Here is a 26,438-nt window from a genome sequence, read left to right on the forward strand (position 1 = left end):
TATGGGGCACAATAATAACAATATGGGGACAATAGGGGCACAACAATATTAATAAGGGATACAACTACAATAGTAATGGGGTAATCACTAGTACTATAGGGACCTAACAGTCAACCTTATAGGTTGTGGAAGACTAGGGGCAACAACACTTCTATCTTTATAGTTGTGAGTGGTATGCTTCCTGGTTGCCATAATTTTGCTTTCCATTTTTCTTGCTAACCTGAATGCCTTCGCTAATGAATCAGGTTGCCAAAGGCGAACATCATGTTGGATATTATCCTTTAAAGTCCCTATGAACACATCAATCCTATGCTTCTCTGGAATACTTTTTACCCTTATGTTTAATTTTTGGAACTCCTCAATGTGCTCCATTATTGAACCCTTTTGTTTGAGACTTATCAATTGGTTAAAAAAAATGTTGCTTTTTGAATCCTCATAATGTATTGTCAATTCTTCCGTAAAAATTGCTCAAGTGATAATTTGTTTACGAGAGCAAAGCCATTGATACCATACAAACTGATCTGGTTCCAAATATAAAGTTGCAATACATACCTTTTGCGTGTTTTGCACATTATTGAGATCGAAAAGTTGCTTCATCTATAATATCCATGTTGCGGGATCCTTGTCATCAAACTTCCTCATATCGATTTTTGGAATATGGTGGGTCTTTGATCCAACATTAGAATCTATGAAATCATGATTAACATTTCTGTTGTTCGCATCGTGAGTTTCCTTTACTACCCTTTCACCATTAGTAAGTATTTCTTGTAGAAAATTTGTCAAATCTGCCTTCAAATCTGCCATGCTTGTCTTCAAATCGTCCATCTTAGCTTCCACGCCCTTTATCTTAGATTCCACGCCATTTATCTTAGCTTCTGTTAGCTTTTGTGAGAGTGACATTTCTTGCACTTGGTCTTGTAATTTTGATATATCATGTAACATTTCTTCTTCTTCATGAGTCATATTAGAGCTTTCAAGTTGCTTACTAGGTGTTTGCATTCTTTCCTTGGGGCATCAGTTACTGATAATAATACTTTATTATGATCTTTTAATTCCTTCAAAATAATATTTCAAACCAAGCTTAAGCAAAAATTTTAAAAAATCTACACACATTTTTTTTCACTTTGTAGGAGCTCGATATTGCCTTTGATGTATCTCTGTAATTTTGGATCATCCAGTTCTGAAATTGCGACCTGTAGTAGCCCTCTGTGTCCTCTTTCCAATGCCACCAGTTTGATCCAAATTGGATTCTCCAAGGAAGAGTTATGCCAAATCTCCCACAGTGACCTGATTATAGACTAGTTCAATAGGGAAAACCTGTACGACGTGCCATGTGTCCTTGTTTTGACCTTTGGCTCTGAAAAATATATTCAAAAAACTACAGTCCATCCTCTTTCTGTACCTTCTTACGAAATTTCAATCTGATGCTCAGAGAGAAAGTTATGATGATTATCCCCAGGTCACCTGTTTGGAATGTAATTCAGGAGTCTGCAAAAAGACAAACTTCCTTAGATCATATCTCCGCAAATATAGCGCGAAAAGATCTGAAATTCGGACCTGAGGTTCAGTGCGATTTCGTCTCAAATGGTTTTTTATTCACTTCTGAAATGTCACAGAAAAAAAAAGTTATAGAGAAAATGCCACGATGACTTATTTGGTGCAGCGAAACCCTTGAATCCAAAGCTTTGATACCAAATGTTATGAAACTAGCTCACAAAAAGATAGAAAAGATAGATCAACGCCTTAGAATTCAACCTCTTCGAGGGGGCAACCTCCTTTACATTACACAAGTGAATGATTCTTTGATGATTCAAATGAAAAAAACCTCCTTTCTATATATAGGAGTCTAAGGATTCACAATATAACCCAGCTGACCTAACAATAATAATATAAAGGCACAAAAATAACAATAGAGGGATTCTATGGGACACAATAATAACAATATGGGGAAAATAGGGTTACAACAATATTAATAAGGGATACACCTACAATAGTAATGGGGTAATCACTAGTATTATAGGGACCTAACACAACCTGAAGCACTGCATGCTTGGTTTAAGAATCAAATGGAAAATCTCTTCAAATCTGGTGTATCACTACCAAAGTTTTGCCACCAAAGACCTAGCAAGTAGCAAGGGTTTGTGAGTAGAAGTACTAAATACTAAATAGTAAAAACTTAAAAAGACAAGAAAATTTAATAAAACATTTAACATACAAAATAAAGTTTAAACAAATTTAATGAATTGACGAAGCCTTCAAGCTGGGTACCTGGCAACATCTCAGACCTTTCTCTTATAGCACTGGCATAGGCAAACAATTTAGATGGCACCCTATAATCTTGTAGTTGGGAAAAGACACAACTTTGAAATTCTGGATCAGGGAAGCACCTTTCCATGCATGTCATACGTCCTCTGCCAACCTCCCCATCCTCATTAAATTTGCTCTTATCATAAAAATATTGTGGGTTTAAGAAGTACCCAGCATCATGTAAGGGGGAATGCAATTTCCTATCCCAATGTGCATCTATAATGTCCCAAAGAGGCATATACTGTGCCTCATCATCCCCATATCTTCTTTTGATGGCCTCCTTTGCGAGATCCATCACTTCATAAATGTAACCCATGGCGGGTTTGTCACCATCAAACATCCTAAAAGTTCAAGCATTCAAATTTAAAGATATATGAAACATTGTAAATAAAAAGAAGCTTGAAATGAAATTTAAAAAATGAAAAAGTTAAAAGACTTGAAGTACCTGAGAACTCTAACAAGGGACTTCGTCACAGCAATAATTTCTTCGACATCTTTCTAGAAAGCATCATTAAACACAAGTGCAACAATTTCAATGCCTTCAAGGGTCTTGGAATGTTTAGATGCCATCCACTCAAGGCCCAAGAACATCCTCTTCAGATTTATCTTTTTCTCGACCACAGATTGCAAAGATATAAAATTTGTTGCAAATCTAGTCACTGCAGGTCGAACAATTTCTTTACCTTCAGTGTATTTTCTCATCGTGTTTAGGACAATAGTGTGGTTGTATAGGTATTTGGTTATGGATTTTTCCTTCTCCACAACTTCATGTATCCAATGAAGCTTACGAATGTCCTAAAGCATTAAATCTATGCAATGGGCAGCACAAGAGGTCCAAAAAATAGTGGGGTGCCTAATCTCAAAAAGTCTACCCGCAGCCATATAATTAGCTGCATTATCGGTGACAATTTGTACAACATGTTCTTCTCCCACTTTTTGAACGACTTCCTCCATCATTTCACAGATAAGTTGGGCAGTCTTAACCTTGTCTGAAGCATCAACTGATTTGAGAAACATTGTGCCTATGGGACAAGATACAAGGAAATTTATTAAAGTTCTATTCCTCTGATCTGTCCATCCATCACTCATGATGGTGCACCTTGTTTCTACCCATGATGAATGAAACTTAGCTAGCACAAGCATGACATATTCAACACTCTCTAACAACAAATCTGTCCTAAGGCTCTCTGATGTAGGGGCTTTGAACCTTGGACCTGCAACAATAACTGCATCAATCATAACTTGCCAATAAGGACTTCTGGCATAGTGGAAAGGTATGTCAGAATAGTACCAAAAGTTAGCAATGGCCTTCCTTGCTTGACTATGGATATTTTTTTCCAAACCAGTGGCATCCAAGGTAGGTTGGGAATTGGGTTTTGTGCGAGGAGCAAAAAAGGTGTTTATGTTTCCACCTCTAGTGTTGAAGGAATGACTCATTTGGCCTTGAGTTTGACTTAGACTTGGAGGCATGTGTGGGAAAATTGGGAACAACGTTGAGGATTCAACAAAGGGAGGTGACAAGGGGGTAGTGGAAGAAAAACCGTTAACTCCAAGAGTTCCTATTTCACTATTTTGCTTTGCTTTCTTGGCATTATGTTGACGCAACATATCAATGGCTAAATTTTCTTGGTGTTTGACATTATCATCAACCTCGTTGCAAAGACCTATATCATGGCCAGGTATTTGTGCAAGGTGGAACTTGAATAAAAGAGGTGAGGAAAGCCTTAACGTCACCAAATTGATTGAAGGCCCCCGATAATAGGAATAAGGTTGGGTAGTAATTAAAGAAGCACATCTCTAAAAACAACCAACCATGAAGACACACAATTTTACTCCATGAAACACCTACAAAACAAGTCTTCAGATCTAAAGCATCAACACTAGAAGATCCACATGTAATCAAGGTATGAAAATTGTGCGCTTTGGATTACTTGAAACACTATGTAATTTCTCTTTTGTGTGCTTAAGTATCGGGGGTCACTTGTTACCTTAAAAAAGTGTCCATCTATTGCAACTCCCACATAAGGGGACATGAAGAGATAAAATAGGATATCTCATGCAAAACAGTGTCGATGACTTATCAAGTGAGGTGCCATGATCTCATGATCTCATAATCTCATGATTTTAATTTTACATTACGAGTGATAGATGAGAGAATTTCTCTTGCACGCTAAGCCCACCTACCAACTCATATAAAAAACTCAAGTTTCTATCTACCACCTCAAATCAAGGAGAAATAGTGAAATAAGTTTACATGTTTAAAAGGATTTGTTTCTATAGGAGATTAGTTATATATAAAAAATTATATAGGAGAGTTTCTATATAAAATACCTACTGCAGGGGTGCTAGACAATAATTAATCATTTACTACAGGGTACAAAAAAACATAACAAAGCTACAAATGTTTTGTTACAAATAGTTCGAGTTGTGCAATGGTAAATTATCCAAGGGTGAAATGTCTCCAAGTCACCAGGTTGGTCATCACATCATTCCTATCTTTTGCTTTAGGTTATCGACTATCATTTCTCTCTGTAAGAAGAAAGAGCCCTGTGTTAAGTGTTTTTAATTTGTAAAATTAGTGAGAAGAGTAGAATTCATATTGTTTATCAGGGATTTTAATGATAATTTGAAGCATAATATGATGTATTATGGCCAAGAATAAAAAAACGCTCCTACAACTGAAAATTGAGGCCACCATTATCTTCATATTTACTATAGGAAACTTTGTTTCCTGTCGCAGCCCTTATTCACCATCAATCCAATTATTCTTTTCTATGAAGGGATTTTCCATAAAGGATAGAAGGTAGACTTAACAAGACGAACCCTCAATACAATTTGTTAGAGGCATACGACATACTTAAACATTTATGGGGAAGAAACTATGTCATACAAGTCAAACTCTAGCCTCATAGCTAGAGCACAAAAATCACAAATTGACAACACGGGTGGAATTTTTAACAAAGGAAAGCATACCAACACTAATAGGGTCCATTAACACCCTGAGGTGCTCACCATTTCCTAAAATTAAAATTGGATGGGATTCTTTGAAAATTGAAGGGGTATTGCATTAGAATTTGTAGTTCACCTACGAAATTCAAGTGACCAAGATTTTGTGATAGCAATAAGAGAATTGGAGATCTATTCAATGAAAATGACATAAGTACGATTTCTACCTTTTATGAGGTAATGATTTCCAAAAAACCTTCTTTTTGTAAGGAGTCAGCACATGGTGCTACAATATTTTGTATAGGGAACTACAAAATATTGTGTAGAGTGCTACAAGAGGCTAATGCTTCCAAAAACTTCAAAGAATAAAAATAGTCATTAGGATAGATGGTAAGTTCCATCTCTCCTCACCACTAATTGACATAAAAAATTAAAGGAAATCCCTGATCAATTATTAGAAGAAATAACTCTGTAAATACTACAATATGATTTTTTAGAAAACAACAATAAATATGATGTATTGAATCAAGCATTGATTGAGCGTTTTTTTAAAGTGTTGGTGTGGTGAGTAGAAAGGAGTGGATGTGCATATAGTAGAGTAGGAAAGTAAGTATATCGGGTAGCCAAAAGAGTGTGAATTCGGTTAGCATACAAAGCAGGAAACAACATAGCTAATGACACCATAGCAATAGAGGCAAGTGGAGGATATTAGGAAGGAAAATGGTTGAGTTTCTCATGGGTGAACAATAGTTCCAATCGGGGGGATATGATGGGCCTCTAAATTGTATATATTTTAAGGCCCATTTAATTATTACTAGACACTTAAAACATTTTTTTAACTCCATTACTTGCACATTATAGAGTTAAGTCATGGTCTTAATGGGTCCTTAGGAATTTGATTTCCCTTTTCTTATTATGTGCCTAATATTATTTATTTTGTAGAATATTGAGATAATATTGAGTAAATTTTGAAGATCCATAGAATGAGAGAATTTAGGGACTTGCTCCTTGCGACAGGATGGACCAATAAATGAATAGGATATTATGGAACTATTGAACAGATTATAGAGCTCCATTGATTTATAAAATCTAGGGATGTGTTCCCTACTACAGGAGAAGCGATATGATAGCTTAGTATTTAATGAAGATTCCTATTGTTGGGAACTTGTTATAGTGGTGGATACCACCAACATACATGGGATCTCCTCGATATAAGGTCTCAACTAGACCTCACACCGTTTGGTGTAGGAGTTCAATCCATAATACATCCCAACAATCGTTTTACTTAATGATGCTCCTTGGCTTTCGTTGTTAGCACGAGAGAGAAGTGAAATTGTTCTTTTGAATGAGCAAGCTAGTATGCATTGTGAATGTTCAATATCCAATGTATCAAGGTTCTTCTACTATAGAGGGGAAATTAAGTGAGCTTCTAAGAGAGAAGTAATATTAATATACCAATGGAGACACACACAAATAAGTAAGACTCGTCTAACATTAAGTGAAATATTTCAAAAGGATGCAACAATCATTATAGTATAACAACACATTTCCAACAAGGAGCACCAAAGTAACCAAAATAGTTCAATTAATCCAGTACTAATGGAAGAAAACATGAACCATAAACATTCAAAGGATAGTCTTAGAAACATTCACAATCCGTGAGTGAACACGTGTTGGAATGGAAGTCTTAAATATTAATAAAAAGTCCCAAGATACATAAATGTAATGAACACAATTAGCTCTAATAGTGGAGCATTAGAGCCAATAATTGCTCCCCAAAAGTACCAAATCTATCTCTCTAATGTCTTGTGGGAGAAGCCAAGGTTAAACGTCCTTTATATGAGAAATGATGACTTATTTATAACTTGACGAATGACCTTTCACATCCTCATGACTCTTGATTTTATAAATTATTGTGACCTTTGGACTTCTACAACCTTTGGGATTCCAAATGAAATTTGGAATTACATATGAATTTTGATATTACATGTATTTTGGAATTCCATGACTCTTTAGTTCATACATGACTCTTGGACTTCCAATTATTTTTCTTTACAATGACTACAAAAGTACATCATGACTTCCACATCATCATGTGATGAGACTTGACATGTCACTATCTTTTATGAATGGGACTAATAGTGACTAATGACATGAAATTTCCCCAGTGGTGACATGGCTTCCATTTTTATCTTCATTCTTCGAGCAACTTCGATTGTTGATGTCCTTACATTCCAAATGGTCTTTGATTTAATGGAGTATGTGGGGTTTCTTTGATAATAAGGATTTAAGCTCATTCTATGTTGCTTCTAAGATTCCTTCATTTGGTCTCCTTTCTTGATCTTCCTCATGTGTGCTTGCAATGGTGTTTCTAGAATATTTGTATTTGCGATCACTGATGATGAGAAGCTATCAACCTAAAAAGCTCATATTCTACCATTATTCATGCATATTTTCTATTTATTCCTTTCCAGTGTTCTCAAGAGGAACAAAAGGGGCTTCAGGGCACACGAGCACACTTTGAAAGTCTGAAGGGTTGAAGAGGAGAGACTTCATCGCTTTGGCATGCATTCATGTGCTCATGCTCTCAAAGGAAGAAGACAGTCGAGGTAAGGAACATGAAACAAGTCCAAAGGACAAAGGGGAAATATTCAAACTCCCAAGTATCTTTTGCACTCAAGGGAGTGATAGAGGGTTAAATTCGCACTCATAAAGGCTAAAGGAGGAAGGATTGAGACCTTTAGGGTGTGCTCATGTGCTCAAGAGACTCAGGAGGGTGCAAGGCACATTCTTGGAGGTTGAAGGCTGCTACTTTGTACCTTCGGAGTGTGTTCATGTGCTCAAAGAGTCCAAGGGGGCAAAGGGAGCATCAAGGAAGGATGAAGGGTGAAGTTTAAGGCCTTCAAGGTGCACCTATATGCTGAAGGAGGGCGCACTTCTTTGATTCAAAGGAGTGCACACAAGGAATATTTGGTCTTTTGAAGGGCACATTTTAGAGTAAGGAAGGGGCAAGAGGGTTGAGGAGTGCACCTAGTAATCTTGGAGGGAACATGGCACAATTACAAAAAAAAGAAGGATTCCTAATCCAGGCTTTGTATTGAGCTCATGTACTCTTAGCCTTAAGGAGTTCACTTTGAACCAAAAATTTATCCAAGTCTGAGATATGGGGTGAGGAGTGAACAAGACGAGTTCATAAATAGAACCAAGAATGACACACACTAACTAATCAATAAAACTTATAAAAACTTAAAAAATTATGAATATACATCAAAATACCATCAAATACACATTTACCAAAAGCAACAAGTATAGTGTGTGCCATTGTGACCCATAAGTGTCGTTTTACGACAACAAAGATGTTATGACCACAAAATGCAATAAAAGATGTTCTAATCAATGTGATGACACTTGAGACCATCTAAAGACAGTTGAAACACATATAATAACATGAAATAACACTTGATAATCAAATAATATCTAGATGCAATATTGATGGTAGGCTCCAAAATTCAATTGTAGTGAAAGTTTGGAGGGTGTTGTAGTAGAAACAACACTTGGAGATACACTAGGAAAACTTCAACTTCTATACCAGGAATAGCTTTTAGTGAAGGGTCAAACCTTCAGGAAGTATTGATTTCCTTGATTTTCCCTTTTCAACCTGGTTTTACACATAGCATCTCATTTTTCTCAACTTGATTGAAATGCAGACAAAAGATACACCATATCACATTTGTTTCAATACAGGAAAGGGTAAGGTGCGTAGTGATTTTATGATATTCAAAGTATGATTTTTCATCTCCGGTGTTGCTCCACCACTAGTAGTCTTAGACAGTACCCCAATGGAGTCAATTAGGAGCAAAAACATTGCTTCATTGCCAGCAAGCTTGGACAATACCCCGACGAAGTCACTTGCTTCACCTCCTCGCGAAGGAAGATTTTGTCTTCTTTCACTCTTCATTTATTTATTTTAATAGAGTTGTGCATTATTACTTATTGTTTAAACAATAAGAAGAAGGATCCCAACTTATAGAGAGAATAGGAGGTTTCCCCTTTAGAGAAGTATTTTAAGACCTCTGATATTTTTTTGCTTACTTTATATTTTCCCCTCATCCCTTCTCTACTAGATTGGACAAGTGTTAACACACAATTAGATTTACACCAAGTTGATCATTTTAGATACTAGAATAGGTATGTATCTAATAGGTTCCATCAAGGTTCTCCTATTGGACGAATCATACTTTCCATTTGGACTTAGCTCAACCTATGGCATTTTCCCAAGCAAAGAAGGAAAACAATAAAAATCCAAGCGTTGTGGTTGTCACACTCCTCTTTTATTACACCACGAAGCTGTTTTGGGAAGTTTTAGTATCTACGGATAAACGCCTAATCCTTTAAACTAGTAGCTAAGTCTAGAACAACAGTGAAAAGAATTCTCTACTTTTTCTATAACCAATAGATTAAATAAGACAGTAAAGAAGCCTACCTGAAGCTTTCTCTTACTCCTTATCTCCCTTGACCAATTCTGTCACTCCTTTTTGTACTTAATCCACTTGAAAAGTACATGCACACAGATAGAAAACAAAAACCGATCAAAGCATATGATAATGATCTATTGATTAAACATAGAATGGAATTAAGTTCATTGTACACATATGAAAGCATCAATGGGCAATACAAACATATGGAAAAAGATTTGAACACTTTATTAGTAAAAGGAAGAGTTACAACCCAATTTGCTTGATTCAGTATCACTCCTCCAGTTCAATCCCATCCTCTCCTCATAACAAGCAAGACATTTTGACATCATTACAATACTTGAAAGCAACTCAAGTCTCATACTAACAACATCTCCCTGTAATTCAATGATTTCCAGCCCCTGATTACTTAGATGAGTGGTCTTTTTATAGGTGAATGAAGTTATGCCATAAATGGTGATAATGAATACCCTCCCAAACTTAGGATTTAGTTCCATGGAGGAAGGGATAAAGGGATTGATATTCCTTAACTCCCTCCCTCATCCAATTTCAATCCCAAAGGAGTGGATAGCCTTAGGAAATTTCTAGAGGCATCCTATGGATAATAATATTCCAAACCCCAATGCAGATTTCACTCAAATTCGCCCAATGCACCATGGTAGTGTACTGGGTTGCACTGCAGTGCATGCTGGTAGTGTACTGGGCTGCACTGCAACACACCTTGGTAGTTTATCTACTTGCGCTGATGCTCTTAGAGACAAGTTTTGGATGATTTCAGTCATAGAATTTCTTGGGAAGCTAAGCATTCTGATGGTTGACTTCGTTAGGGAATGTAACAGCTGAATTAGGGTTTAATGGGCTCTAAAGCACTGATATATAAGATGGGAGTGATGTGCCCAAATGGATCTGTAACAGTTTCCCCCTAAAGCATGAAGTCGAAAATATATATGTTGAGTGAAATGCCTTACCATGTGGAGAGGAGGTTTTGATGTGGAAGGTGACCTACATCAATTACAATACATATATCATGATAATTTGATTTTTTTTCATGAACTGCTGAGGGAAGGCATACCCATGCTCAACATATAAACTTTCGTTACATGTACAAATATAGTCGTCTATAGATATAGACCCATGAATGGATGACCATGAATGTAAGGCCATTGTACATTTGATTTAGTATTCCTGAGAATATCGCAGCTCGGATGGATGAAACTAGATTTGGGGTCTTCAATCTCATTCAATCTTTCACTTAAGTACAAATCTAACCATGTGAATAGATGATCTGAAGTCGAACATGGGAAGACATCGTCGGATTACCAACCAATGATGTAAGCTGTTAACAGATGCGAGAGGAATCACCAATAATGATGATGACCATCAAGGTACTACAGTACATTTTGCATGGTGTGAATAAATGATTTGATGTCAAACACCATACAAAGTCTTTCGGTCGAAGGCCAGTGATGTCAACCTATCCCTGGAAGCGAGAAACCTGCCATTGATGTATGCAAGCCTCAAGGTACTGAAGGGGTGTTTCTAAGTCAACTTCTTGGATAATGTGTTGATGTCGACAAGAAGCGACTTGTCGCAGGAGGCCTTGATGTATCCCACATGTAACAGTCCAAAAATAAATATCTAATTAACTTTTCTAATTAACATTAAATTCAACTAAGAATAGTGCTTACCTATCGTAGAAGTAGGCTTACCGCAACAAGGTTTTGGGGACGACTCTCCACCCAACTGTAGGCTCAATTGTGCAAGGATTTGCTACAACTGGCCACCCCCGAGCCCTCAATCAACGTACTACTGCCAGTGACTCCTAAGTCTTAAAACACCATTCTCCCAAGAGAATGAAAGATAGAATCTCGGAAGGATGGAATGCAGGAATGCCTCTCATCTTCCTCACCATCTATTAAATAGAACAACATTGGAAGGGGAACCACATGCACACACTCCATGTGTCTACATGCAATTTTCTTTTGAGTTTTAGCTTTCTTGTTTTATTTCTTTACTATTCTTTTGATTTTTAACTTTCTTGTTTTATTTCCTTATTTTTGATAGTTTTCTTGTTTTATTTCTATTTATTCTGATTTAGAGTTTTAGTATAGTTATTACTATTTTTATTTTTATTTATTTTCTTGTATATTTTTAAATATCATTTATTATTTAACATTTATGATTTATTATTTTTATTATTTATTATTAAGTGATTTATTATTTATTATTTATATTATTATTATTTATTTGTATTATTTATTATTATTTATTTATTATTTATTATTAAGGGGAGGGATATTACATACTCTCCCCCTTTAAGGAACTTCGTCCCGAAGTTATGTTGAATTATGTATTATGTATTATTTTTATTATTTATTATTTATTATTTTATTTACTTCCTATTGCCAACACCCTCTGCTGAACTAGTATAACCAGCAGGCATCGAAAGTCCCCAACACCCCGGGAAATCTCAAGGAATCTCTGTCCTTTTTCCCACTTTCGGCACCAGGCTAAGCCTGACCCGGTCTGTATCCTAGTCCAAGGCTGGCCCCAAGGCTCGCGCCTGACTCAGACCTCATCTGCCCCAAGGCAGGCATCCGGTCCGGTACTCAATGACCCCGGGCATCTGGCAAGGCTGGCCCACTCCCTCAACAACTACTAAGGTGCACAACCCCAGGCATCGAAGTCCTTTACATCCCTTCCAAACTTCGGCATCCCAATCCAATAACAGGCACCAAGCCTAGAACATCAGGCACTTGGCCTCCTCAAGATGGTCCCATAGCTCTTCTAGAGCTATCCATCAAGAGCTATACACAAGACAAAGGAACCACTGGCATATGTAGTGTTGATTGAGTTTTGTCCCCAACCCATATGGTGTTACGTATTCTCCCTCGTGCGTATGGGCTCGCACGAGATCATCAAATAAACCGGCTCTCTCGGCCCATTTGTGGAGTCCTGTGAATCATCACATCTCAACATGCATCCAATGCATTAACCATACCATCATAGTATCATAGGAAATAATCCACATGCCAACTCTTGCATGTCACCATGAGAACGTTCATCTTTATTAAGCGCAACATTATCACTAATAACGAACTGCATGCTCATGCATATCATAAATTTGTAGGCAATTATTGCATACTTCACCTTATGAATACCCTCGTAAGTTAGATTATCAACGTATTTGCATCAAAGACATATCATAACTTCACATAAATGAATCACATGTCAATAAGCCTCATAGCATCATAACTCTTAAGCCACATTGTGCATATCATATCCATCATGAGTATTGAACATTAAATACCTATCATCACGTAGTAAATGAATATGTCAATATACCTTGACATAACGTCATAATGCCTATGCATATCGCTATTATCATATGGATACATTATCACTATAAGAACCATATGTAAATCATTATCTTCCTACCATGAAACATTGTCAATATGTTTTCATCAAGTTGTCAATTACTTTTCAATAATCATTTCGACTTCTTTCTACTAGGTAGTTGATCATTTACACCAATGGTATATCATTAAATTTCACATGAGCCTCATCATCTTGAGTGTTAATCTCTCGTCATGTATTCTTCCTTCCCCAAGGAAATTCTGGAGAATTTCATTGTTTAAGATATTACTAGTGATACCATCATTATTTAAATTAAAATCCCTTGATTTTACATCCATTTACCCTTTGGCTTATTGATTCCAATATCACTATATGCAATTGCATATAAACACTATTTCATCATGATTTAATCTTTATATCATGAGGATTTGTTGATCCATGTTGACTTATTTAACAATTAGCACTTCATCCACCAAATATTTTCTTATCTCATCGAGTTCGTAAAGTTCGTATCTCAATACCACTTGATTTCTTTATCATAAATTCAGTTTCCATTATTTTAGATTTTGAAACAGTTGGAAACACTACTACCATCTTTATCCATGGGAAACTTATATGTGAGGTGTTATGTGGAAACCACCTCTTTTAATGTTATGGGAAGTCTTGTGAAATAATGAGTCAAGTACAATCTCTATTAATTGACTTTTACTTCTTTTGTCACTATGTACACAATCCTTCTCAAGGTATCCGTATAAAATTTCTAGCAACATTCCTTCCTATATCTTCCTCGTTTATTATCATTTGGTCATCATGCAACTTCACCTTCACATTTTTTTAAAATATGTAGATCATCATTATGACCATTACCAATCATGTTTCTAGCTCTACTCATCAATACCTTTAAAAGAACTTTCTTCTTGATAGAACATCCCTTCATTTCCTCCTACCAGATATTATTATATATTTTTATCCTAGTCTTCCATGTCTATTAGCTTAAAATGAAAATTTCTTTACTTTATTCTATTTTGACTTTAATTTCTCACCTCCAGTCATTGTGGTTTCTTTTCTTCCTCTTTTAAACATAGCACCGATATACCTTGGAAATGTTGTTGCTATTTCCAAACTTGGGTAATCCTTGATAAATAAATTCATTAAGATGGCTACCAAATGTAATCCTGTTTTAAGACATTCACCTAATAAAATTCCCTGATCCTTCATCTTGTTATCCATAATTATTCATATAGTTAGTCACCTATGGAAAACTTACAATGCGGCTCTCCCATTGTTATAGATGTTGTTATGCACACAACTTATCTTCTCCAATCATTCTATTTTATCATACCTTCCAGGTTCCTTAAAATGACCTTCGTTATTACCATGATTTTTCAACTTCATTAGTTGATTGCCAATATTTTCTTCTTTATGTGCATCATCCTTAGATAGACCTTATAGTGATACCTTTAGAGTACCAAGTCATGATTATAACAATTCTTCCATTATGTTCTAAAATCAGTTGTTTCTTCTTATTGATTTCTTACCCCTGTTGTGATACTTCTTCTCTACAATCCAAGTTGGCCATAATCACATGAATTATCATTAGTTATCATCCAAAAAATTTGCAAGTTTCTCCTTTCCATTTCTCCTTAGACAACTTTGACCATTATATGCAATTAACCTTGAATCACTAACCTCATGTAACATTATACTCAACTTCTGAACTTTAATCCAAATTTATACGATTTGCCACTTAGACTAAAAGATACCCTCCTGTGGTTTATACTGAAAAACCCAACTGATTCACTCAAGAATGAAGGGAACTTCAATGGTAGCTTGATGATGTTTAGTAAATGAGCAGATACATGTAATCTGAATGTCAATTGCAATGCAAAATTAAATTTGTTAGAAGATCATATTGAGAGAGTTGTGTTCTTGCAGTGATATACCCAAGAAATGCCAAGCAACTGCTATCGCTAAGGGAAATGAGAACAACAATCCAACCCAATTAGTGAATAGTATGATCAACATTCAAGGAACGTTATCTCTATTTTTTTTAGATCAAATTTGAAGAGTAAAATAATGAATAGATTGCTAGTGAACCATGATCATCTAAAGAGACTAAGATATCAGAGTTTATCCATTGTAAATTGGAACATATTTCACTATTTTAGAGCACTTTAATTGGTGACAAATTTCCACTTCAATTATCCAAATACATCAAGTGCTATGTAAACTGTGTTGTAAAATGAACCGGTGGTGAGTAGTTACACCAGCATTAAAGATGTAGTGCCCCGCTCTAGTTGACGAACAATGATATGAGATTAACATTTATTTAGCCCTAAGGCCCACACTTTATTTTTGAGGACCTTAGGTTGAGGATCCGGACACATGACTCTATTATTATTGGTTGTGATATTAGTGGTTGTGATGTTTATGTATGATCTCCATTGATAGTATGATGAAGATAGCATTAATGGTTATGCATGTTCTCTATTAATATTATGACGATTGTGGTATAAATGGTTATGTTTGTTCTCTATTGATATCATGATGATGATAACTTTGATGGATAGGTATGTTTTCATTGATGTTATGATGATGATAGCCATGATGGATGTGTCCCCTATGTTACCTACTTGCATTAGTTCTGGTTCACAATGAACAATGATGTGAATGACTAGGTGATGGTGATGATGTTATTATAATAATGGCCAACACTGAGAAACCTTGTTATTGATGATTATTGCGTATGGCAGGAAACCACCAGAGGCACTAGAATATGACGAGTTGACGACACCTGGTTTGATGAAAAAATTATATTAATTGATCTTTGAAATTCTAAGTCAATTTTGAAACCTGCTATATATGTTTATCTATATTCTGATGATATGTTAGTGGTTGCAGGCACAGATTAGTTGCTTGGCCGAATGACTCACATATGGGTGATGGGGTTGTACAAGTGGATGGAACTACATGGGAGGGGTGGGACAGTGTCCCTGATCTCACCCACTAGCACTCCTGCCGTGACTTGGGCTGGAAGGGTTGAAACACCTTCGCCTTGAAGATCACAATGCCATGAGGGCAGGTCCCCAAGTTGGGTCGCTCATGAGGATTTTACTGGGGGGCGTGCATCAAGGCGGATTCCTTGATCCCTAACACCATTAGTCTCACTATAGCAGGCAACATAAGAGATGATAGTGGTCTATAATGTTGCACCTATATTTTCCCCTCGTAGTCACTGAATGCTTGAAGGGCAAGTGGCGTGGCACCCTTGGAACTTCAAGGGAATTTCTTGAAGGGCACGACCAACCTGGCACCCTTGGCATCATAAATAAAATGTTAGGCGTGGCACCCTTGGAACTTCAAGGGACTTTCTTGAAGGGCACGACCAACTTTGCACCCTTGACATCACAAATAAATTGTTAGGTGTGGCACCCTTGGAGCTTCAAGGGAAGTTCTTGAAGGGCACGACCCAAACTTGGCACCTTGGAATCATTAAAAATAAATAAATTAATAAATATAATCAAGAAATGAAAACTAGGTAAATTTACATCAAGGGTAAATGATGTTAGAAACCGAGGTAATTATATCAAAAATAAAACTTGGGTTAAGAGGATCATAGGAAGAAATAAAATAGATTACCTTAAAAATTCTACCCTTCCCATGTTGGAAAATACTAGGTAGATTATGTGGTTTAATTAGGTAAAAGGAGAAAGAGGGATATAATTGTAAGGATAAAAATTAATCCTAAACTAATTAAACCTAATTAAGAAAATAAGAAGGTGAATTAAAATAAGAATAATAAATTAAATTTAGAGAAATGTAGAGAACCTCCATGTGGCAACAACCAACATAAGAATATCCATCTAAGAGATAACTTGAGTTAAATTAGGGGGGTAGATAGGGGATCAAATCTTGACTCATTAATTGACTTTAGTAATGAACCCAAATCAAGGAATAAAATGGGGGATAAAGAGGCAACTAGGAGAAGAAATAAGAATCTTGTTGAGGTGAGGAAAATATTAATTTTAAATTAAAATTTAAGTAAATAATTTTGGGAGACCCTTGATGAGAGAGTGACACTTGGGTGGGTGAATAATCAAGCTATTGAATTATAAAAAAATAACTAATTATGCATGACATGCCAAGTGTCACCTATGAGGACTCCTATAAAAGAAGGGGCAAGTCATGAGAGAAGGGACTTTGGGAACCCTATTGTTGGATGGATGAGATGATGTCAAAGCAGTGATTACGATCCTATAGTGAGTTTGGTGAGGTAGAGGATTTTAGAGAGGCCAAAGAGTGCTCTCCTCTACCAGCGATTACAATTCTCCATTGTACAACCCCATTGCAGCTCGGGGGTCCACGGGGAAAAAGAGTACCCAAGGAGTAGGCTGGGAGGTTAACCGGTGGGTCATCGCATTCGGATCAAGTACATCGCCATTTATTCACGGAGGTGACCGACAACAAGGAATACTAGCAACAGAAAAGCAAACGGAGTCTCGTCTTCTGGTGAACGGTACACATGTGTTGCAATACTATTTTGGTCTTAGTTAAATGTATGTAAATGTTATGATATGTTTTTTGAAATGAATTACTAATGTGTTTCTCTTCTAGTTGCATTTTTCTGTGATTTTAAAAAAAAATTAAAAAACAAAAGAAAAAAGATATGTATATAGTCTGGATGTGGTCCTTACACTGAATAGTCTAGATGTGGTCCTTACACTTGGTATCAGAGCTATGTTGAACCCTTGAGACCTATTGGCCCATGCATACATGCATGACTAGTTTTGTTCAATATCTACTACATTTATGATGTTGCAGTTGCTATTCCAAACCTGAGCAATGATGATTTCTGTTTTTCCCCCTCAAAAATGTTTGTTTTAATTACCATAGTAGTCATTGTTGAGTGCTCATGGCGTCTCTCAGTTGAGATAATCGGGGTTTAGAGCGATTTCTACAATTCCTCTGTCATTTTCACAGCGTGCATTGTATACCAAAGCACAACTCTCAACACCCTGAAGTTATTGGCTTGGCCATGATTGCTTGTCCGTGTATTAGCATTTTTGTGGTTAGACGTTGCTATCGGCTTTGGCAGTGAAAAGAGAAAACTAATTGTGTATGATTGCGTGTTAGTTAATCATCCTTTATTTGTTCGGGCGTCACCTTCATGTTCACTAATTTAACCATAAAAATAAAATAAAAGGGAAAAGCAATTTATATACTGAGGGAATTGGTGGGAAACGAGATCTTAGCCAGGAACAAAGCAAATTAGCGTATCCAGAGATCTTTCTTATAAGTTTCGAAATCTGAGTAAATAAATAAATATCATAAAATTTTCAGTGGAGAGTCCAAATCTCCAAGAAAAAAAAAAAAAACCAAAAAAACCAGCAACTATGGTTGTGCTTTTCAAGGAAAATCTGACCATTTATTTATGTAAATAAAATAAATATCATAAAATTTGCCATGGAGAATCCAAAATCTTAAAAACAAACAAACCACTATGTTTGTGCTTTTTAACGGAAATTTCAAAATCTATGTAAGGGCCTAAGAAAATTTGACCCAACAGTATTAGAGATCCATAGCTCCCTGAAACACAAAATTTTCGCCCATGGGTTTCATTAAGAGCACGTGGTTCTGCGGCGCAAATTCCCGCTTCAGCTGATTATACGCCTCCCCCACAAGAAATGTGTACTGAATTTCGGAGTCGATCATGGTCTGACCTGCGCCCGTGTGGTCTGGCAGAAACACGGACTTGGGGATGGGGAGAAGCTTGTTTCCAACCTTGATGCTCTCCAACCTAACGCTGTAGGCTGCTCTGTTGAAATACGGTAGCGGAAGAGCTATTGTGAAGCGCTGCGTGTAGTGCAAATATTTGGCAAAAGGAGAATTTCCGAAGTAAAGGAGTCCTGGAGAATCCGGAGAATGGAAACGATCGGCGATACAGTATGAGAATTTGGGTGGAATATTGATGGTGCATAGTTGAGAAACGAAGGATAAGGCCCCACGGTTGAGACCCATCAAAGCCGACGTGCTCGCCAGCGCCGAGGAGGCGCAACCGAGCACAAAGCCAGGAATTCGGAGAGTAGTTGCCCTTCTGTTCGAAGGCAGAAGGCTAACCACATTGCTGGCAAGGTTTCCCTCCACGTCCATGCTATCAGCGTATGCGCACGTGAAATGACAAAGACGTTTGGCGTCACAAATTCAACCCAACCGTTGGCTGCTGATGGATCATGGATGTATGAGTAGCATTTCGCTTTGCTTCATCAATTCATTACTCTCTCCCTCAACGTTAATCCACCCTACGTAAAGCCAAATCAGTGGCATGTATCGATTTTTCCAATGAGTTGTGCATATGAACTTGAGATCAATTAACAAATGTATAAAATTCTAGAAACGCTCTCCTTAAAAAGTATGTGAGTCGCCTCCAAAGCTTGATCTCTCATGCTAGGAATTCACCTCCAAGCAATATTTTGGGTTCTGTTGAGGTCAAATTCTGTCCTTTCATTCTGATTTTGGATTGAAATTACTCCTTTAAGATTTCCGAAGGCGCCTCCATTACGTTGTCGCTTTGCCGTCGAATTTCGTTCCTGCATTCCTTTCTCTCGAATCCCACATCGTTCGGACTCTTAAATGGATCATTTTGATGCCATGCATATTATGTATGGAAATATGATAGATTTCGTTTCCAACTGACAGTAGTTGCTTCTTATCTCATGGCATCGACGTGTTGGGGAAATAAGAAATCGTGCCATGAAAATCTCGCAGATAGAAAATAAGTTGAATTAGTTTCACCCTCAGAAATCCATAATTATTAATTAATTATGCCAGCAATGCTTTGCATATGAGATTTGGGCGAGACCTTAGAGATTTGAGTAATTATTTGACATAAATTGATTGGATTGAAGATTCAAATTTCTCCGTGTTTTGGCGCTTTAGATGTGGATTGCCTCAATTATCCGAATCAGGGTACAACAAAATGATAAGATCTCTACGTCTCTAGTCGTGTGGGATTAACAATATCACTCTCATAAGGAATATGACGGTTGGCCGGGATCCCGGATACTTGTAGTCTCAGCGACCTCTAGATGCTCAGCCCTTATTATTGTAATTGTCACAAATTATCTTTGAATCTAGCCTAGAAAAAAAACAAAACAAAAAAACATTACTGAAACCAGTCCTCGCAAGATACACGCAATCTGCTACATACAATTCAAATTCGGCACCACATTAAGGAGCTATATACAAGTAAGTAGCCTTTCTCTGCTCTTATGGATGATATATACTTAATGACAGTGCCTTTTTCCAGGGGTTTATAATAATAGTTCCTTATGCCTAGAACACTACTATTTTGTGAAGTTGGTATTCCAGCATATCTCCCACCATAAAATAATTAATGGCACAGAATTAGAGGTCTCTCAACTACTACTGGAAGATATTTTTCGTTTTATTAGCCATCCATGATTCATACGTTGGTAAAAGTTGCAATTAAATGGACTTTGGCTGAAAATTAATAAATAAAGAGAGGATTAATGACATGAAATTGAGAAATATATTCCTAAAATTTCTTTGGATTCGCATTATTGAGCAGGACGATGGTTGACGGGTTCCTTTGAAACATAAGCATTGCCATTAAATTCCAATATCAATTATCATTAAGCATAAAAATATTTAAGTGATCTTGTGTTGTCTTGGAGTTTATTTATTTTAATATTTTATTGGAATCTGTAGAAATAAAGATTTGGGATTTTTTTTGGGTGGCGGTTGTCTCGGCGTATATTTAAAGATTTAAATGTTATAGGTTAATATTATATATTATACGTTAAATACTTTATTATTATATTATATGTGATAAGGAGTATCTGTCATGTTAAGGGAGCATTAAGGGAGCATTTTAGGGTGTTATTAAATGTACAAGCAATTCAACCTCATCCTTAAATATGAAAAAAATATTTAGGATGGTTTTTTTTGTCTGCTCAGAAATGAGAAATGTGAACACATTATTTTGATATTTTATGTATACTTTTTGTCAAGTCTGAGAAAAAGGTCACAAATACAAAACTCTTCATCACAATCAAAATAAAACAGTTTTTGAATACAGACATTTTTCATGGTTATCCTCATCAAATAGAACAAGAGCAAGCTTTTAGATCACGTAAGCTCTATCCAATTTTTACGCTCCCTCCAATGTTGGACTTAGTACACTATGATTTTATTCATTATTAATATATCCAATAAAATATTTAGGATGGGTTCTTCTAGGAGATGAGAAATGCGACCACGTCATTTTTGATAATTTGATGTATACATTTTAAGTATGAGGCAAAGGCCACAAACACCAATCACGTCAAATCACATCTTATCCTCATCCACTGGTATGTGCAATTTTGTACTTTCCTTACATTTTTACGTATCAACTTATTTCTTTTGACATTTTGAATTTGCATATTTCTTGTAATAGAGAGTGTTGTTTAAAACCATGATGTTAGAAGTTCCAGTGAGAGGCTTCACCATCTATGGCGAAGTGTTATTTAAAAGGATCATCTTTTTTTTTTTAAATGAAATTTTCTTAAAATAATTATCTTTGCATGAGGAAATGAAGTTGGATTAAAGATGTAAGAGTGAAAAAGAAACGTATCCATGAGACTAGAACCCTGAAATAACCAAGTTTCCAATTCAAATGATGTAGGCTAAAACCCTCCCAAGTTTCCAATTCAAATGATGTATTGATAAGAAAAATGGAAAACACAGTGTTGTCAAATACAAAAAAAAGAGTTTACAAGTTTATCATAGAATACTAGGTAAGAAAAAAATAAAACATTAAAGGGAGAATTAAGGAAAACTATGGTTAAGGTCCATTTTGAAACTCGTTCAGTGTTTATTTTGAAATATAATTTTAGAATTTAATTGAATGGTAGAGATATAACCTCTAAAGAAGAAACATTTAATATTTTTAAACTGATAAAAATTTAGATTTATTTTAAAGATATAAAGTTAAATGAAGATAAATTTTATATATGAAGTATTTTGACTATGAAATTGATAGAATATGTAACTACTAGTTGTCTATGTGTATGATGAGTATAATGGTCATCATTGTTAGAGTTCTAGGCTCTACACGAAGGAGTATGTTTTATTAGTCAAAAGGTTGTTAAGGTCTAACTGGTTGAGAGATTCTCTCCAGCTAGTTAGCTTCCTAATATGAAATGTGATCTCAACAAAATGATAAGGTCTAAGATAGTTCTCCTATCTTAAGATTAAGTTTCTTGGATTAATATCTGTAACATTATCTGATTAAACAAAGTGCTGACCCAACTTAACCACTCGGGCTACCTAAAGAAAAAAAAAAATGGGGGAAATTGATCTCACCATCAACCTTAAACTAGGCATTGAGCCTATTGCAAAGGCACCCTATCGTATGTCGGCTCTTGAGCTAAAGGAATTGCAGATCCAATTAAAGGAACTGTTGGACTTGGGGTTCATACGACCTAGCATATCTCCGTGGGGAGCCCCTGTGATTTTCATTAAGAAGAAGGATGGGTCTTGGCGACTGTGCATTGATTACTGCCAGTTGAGCAAAGTGACGAAAAAAAAATAAAAAAAATCAATACCCTCTACCAAAGATAGATGAATTGTTTGGACAAATGAGGGGGGCAACTATGTTTTCAAAGACAGATCTGAGGTCGGGATATCATCAGTTAAGAATCAAGGAAGAAGATATCCCGAACACAGCCTTTAAGACAAGATTTGGGCATTATGAATTTGTAGTTTTGCCCTTTGGACTGACAAATGCCTCGGGTGTTTTCATGAGTTGGATGAACAAAATATTTCGGGATTACTTAGACAAGTTTGTACTAGTATTTATCGATGATATTTTGATCTACTCAAAGACCCTAGAAGAACATGACAAACACTTGAGGATAGTTCTACAATGTTTTAGAGAAAACCAATCATACGGGAAGTTTTCAAAGTGTTTCTTTTACCAAACGAAGATTCATTATCTTAGGCACATTATCTCTGGGGATGGTATCGTAGTAGACTCAGTAAAGATTGAGGCCATCATGGAATGGCCAACACCAACCAATGTTCATGAAATACGAAGTTTCATGGGCATGGCAGGGTATTATCATAGATTTGTTGAAGGGTTTTCAAAGATCACAAGCCCCATTACCGAGCTCCAAAGAAGGAACAAGAAATTCGTTTGGACTGAAAAATGTGAAGAGGCATTCCAAAGGTTAAAGGTGTTATTAACGACAACACCAATTTTGAAGATGCAAGATATGGAACAAGAATTTTTGGTTTGCACTGACGCCTCCAAGGAGGGGTTAGGTTGTGTGTTGATGCAAGAGGGAAGAGTACTAGCTTATGTATCAAGGAAACTTAGAACCCATGAGGAAAACTACACAACCCGTGATCTAGAAATGGTAACAATTGTTTATGCACTAAAGATTTGGAGACACTACCTTTTAGGAAGGAAGTTTGATCTTAAGACTAACCATTGTGGGTTACAACACATATTCACTCAAGATCACTTAAATGAAAGACAAAGATGATGGTCTGAGCCAATTAGTGAATATGATTTTGATATCACTTACATAAAAGGAATGGTAAATAGGATGGCTAATGCTTTAACTAGGAGGCCTCAGATATTTTCAGTAAAGACAAATTTGAGAGAGAAACTACTTGATTTACAAGTTAAAGACACCTGGTATCAGGAGGTTAGCAAAAGTTTGAGAGAGGATTAAATGAGGGTCCCAAAATATGAAGAATACTCCCTTGATAATGATGGGCTACTATGATTTCGAGGAAGGATATATGTACCACCAAATGAAGATATATGCCATATAATCTAAAATGAAGCACATCACACAGTATACACCCTGGTGTTAAGAAGATGAGTGCAAACCTATAACCACTCTTCTTTGGAAAGGGATGAAGAAGGACATCGTGAATTTGGTAGCATGATGCTTAGAGTGTCAACGAGTAAAAGTTGAACACAGACATCCAACATGATTATTGCAACCCCATGAGATACCAAAATCTAAAGGGGAGGTTATATCAATGGACTTCATTGTCAGAATTTTTGAAATCTTAGAAAGGAAAGGGTCGGTGGCATATAGGCCATTCTTACCTCCATATTTAGCATGTATGCATGATGTGTTTCATGTTTCTATTTTACGTCATTATATTTCATATCCTTCGCATGTTATTGAATTCGGTCCTTTGCAGGTTTCGGTCAAGGGAACAGTGATGGCTGAACCAGTTTGCATACTGGACCAACAAACTTTGCAAATTAGATGATGGTTAGTGGACCAAGTTAAGGTCCAGTGGGACAATTATAGTCCTAATTCAACTAGTTGGGAGGATGCCGAGGAGATGCGTCACCATTTTCCTTACCTATTCCAAGGACTTCGAGACGAAGCCTCTTATTAAGAGGGGGTGTATGTAGTGCCCCACTCTAGTTGACGGACAATGATATGAGATTAACATTTATTTAGCCTTAAGGCCCACACTTTATTTTTGAGGACCTTAGGTTGAGGATCCGGACACATGACTCTATTATTATTGGTTGTGATATTAGTGGTTGTGATGTTTATGTATGATCTCCATTGATAGTATGATGAAGATAACATTAATGGTTATGCATGTTATCTATTAATATTATGACGATTGTGGTATAAATGGTTATGTTTGTTCTTTATTGATATCATGATGATGATAACTTTGATGGATAGGTATGTTTTCATTGATGTTATGATGATGATAGCCATGATGGATGTGTCCCCTATGTTACCTACTTGCATTAGTTCTAGTTCACAATGAACAATGATGCGAATGACTAGGTGATGGCGATGATGTTATTATAACAATGGCCAACACTGAGAAACCTTGTTATTGATGATTATTGCGTATGGCAGGAAACCACCAGAGGCACTAGAATATGACGAGTTGACGACACCTGGTTTGATGAAAAATTATATTAATTGATCTTTGAAATTCTAAGTCAATTTTGAAACCTGCTATATATGTTTATCTATATTCTGATGATATGTTAGTGGTTGTAGGCACAAATTAGTTGCTTGGCCGAATGACTCACATATGGGTGATGGGGTTGTTCAAGTGGATGGAACTACATGGGAGGGGTGGGACAGTGTCCCTGATCTCAACCACTAGCACTCCCGCCGTGACTTGGGCTGGAAGGGTTGAAACACCTTCGCCTTGAAGATCACGATGCCATGAGGGCAGGTCCCCAAGTTGGGTCGCTCATGAGGATTTTACCGGGGGGCGCGCATCAAGGCGGATTCCTTGATCCCTGACACCATTAGTCTCACTATAGCAGGAAACATAAGAGATGATAGCGGTCTATAATGTTGCACCTATATTTTCCCCTCGTAGTCACTGAATGCTTGAAGGGCAAGTGGCGTGGCACCCTTGGAACTTTAAGGGAATTTCTTGAAGGGCACGACCAACCTGGCACCCTTGGAATCACAAATAAAATGTTAGGCGTGGCACCCTTGGAACTTCAAGGGACTTTCTTGAAGGGCACAACCAACTTTTCACCCTTGACATCACAAATAAATTGTTAGGTGTGGCAACCTTGGAGCTTCAAGGGAAGTTCTTGAAGGGCACGACCCAAACTTGGCACCTTGGAATCATTAAAAATAAATAAATTAATAAATATAATCAAGAAATGAAAACTAGGTAAATTTACATCAAGGGTAAATGATGTTAGAAACCGAGGTAATTATATCAAAAATAAAACTTGGGTTAAGAGGAGCATAGGAAGAAATAAAATAGATTACCTTAAAAATTCTACCCTTCCCATGTTGGAAAATACTAGGTAGATTATGTGGTTTAATTAGGTAAAAGGAGAAAGAGGGATATAATTTTAAGGATAAAGATTAATCCTAAACTAATTAAACCTAATTAAGAAAATAAGAAGGTGAATTAAAATAAGAATAATAAATTAAATTTAGAGAAATGTAGAGAACCTCCATGTGGCAACAACCAACATAAGAATATCCATCTAAGAGATAACTTGAGTTAAATTAGGGGGGTAGATAGGGGATCAAATCTTGACTCATTAATTGACTTTAGTAATGAACCCAAATCAAGGAATAAAATGGGGGATAAAGAGGAAACTATGAGAAGAAATAGGAATCTTGTTGAGGTGAGGAAAATATTAATTTTAAATTAAAATTTAAGTAAATAATTTTGGGAGACCCTTGATGAGAGAGTGACACTTGGGTGGGTGAATAATCAAGCTATTGAATTATAAAAAAATAACTAATTATGCATGACATGCCAAGTGTCACCTATGAGGACTCCTATAAAAGAAGGGGCAAACCATGAGAG

At 36.4% G+C, this 26,438-nt stretch overlaps 1 pseudogene; it reads right to left on the bottom strand.

The window, feature by feature from the left end:
* Positions 1-18,653: 18,653 nt before the first annotated feature.
* Positions 18,654-19,235, bottom strand: LOC149207020 (aspartic proteinase PCS1 pseudogene; annotated as a pseudogene).
* Between the last annotated feature and the right edge of the window lie 7,203 nt (positions 19,236-26,438).

The sequence above is a fragment of the Pinus tabuliformis genome, chromosome 1_2, assembly GCF_031772625.1.
Source record: "Pinus tabuliformis cultivar Carrire ecotype Pingquan chromosome 1_2, CPIR1, whole genome shotgun sequence".
Lineage (NCBI taxonomy): Eukaryota > Viridiplantae > Streptophyta > Pinopsida > Pinales > Pinaceae > Pinus > Pinus tabuliformis.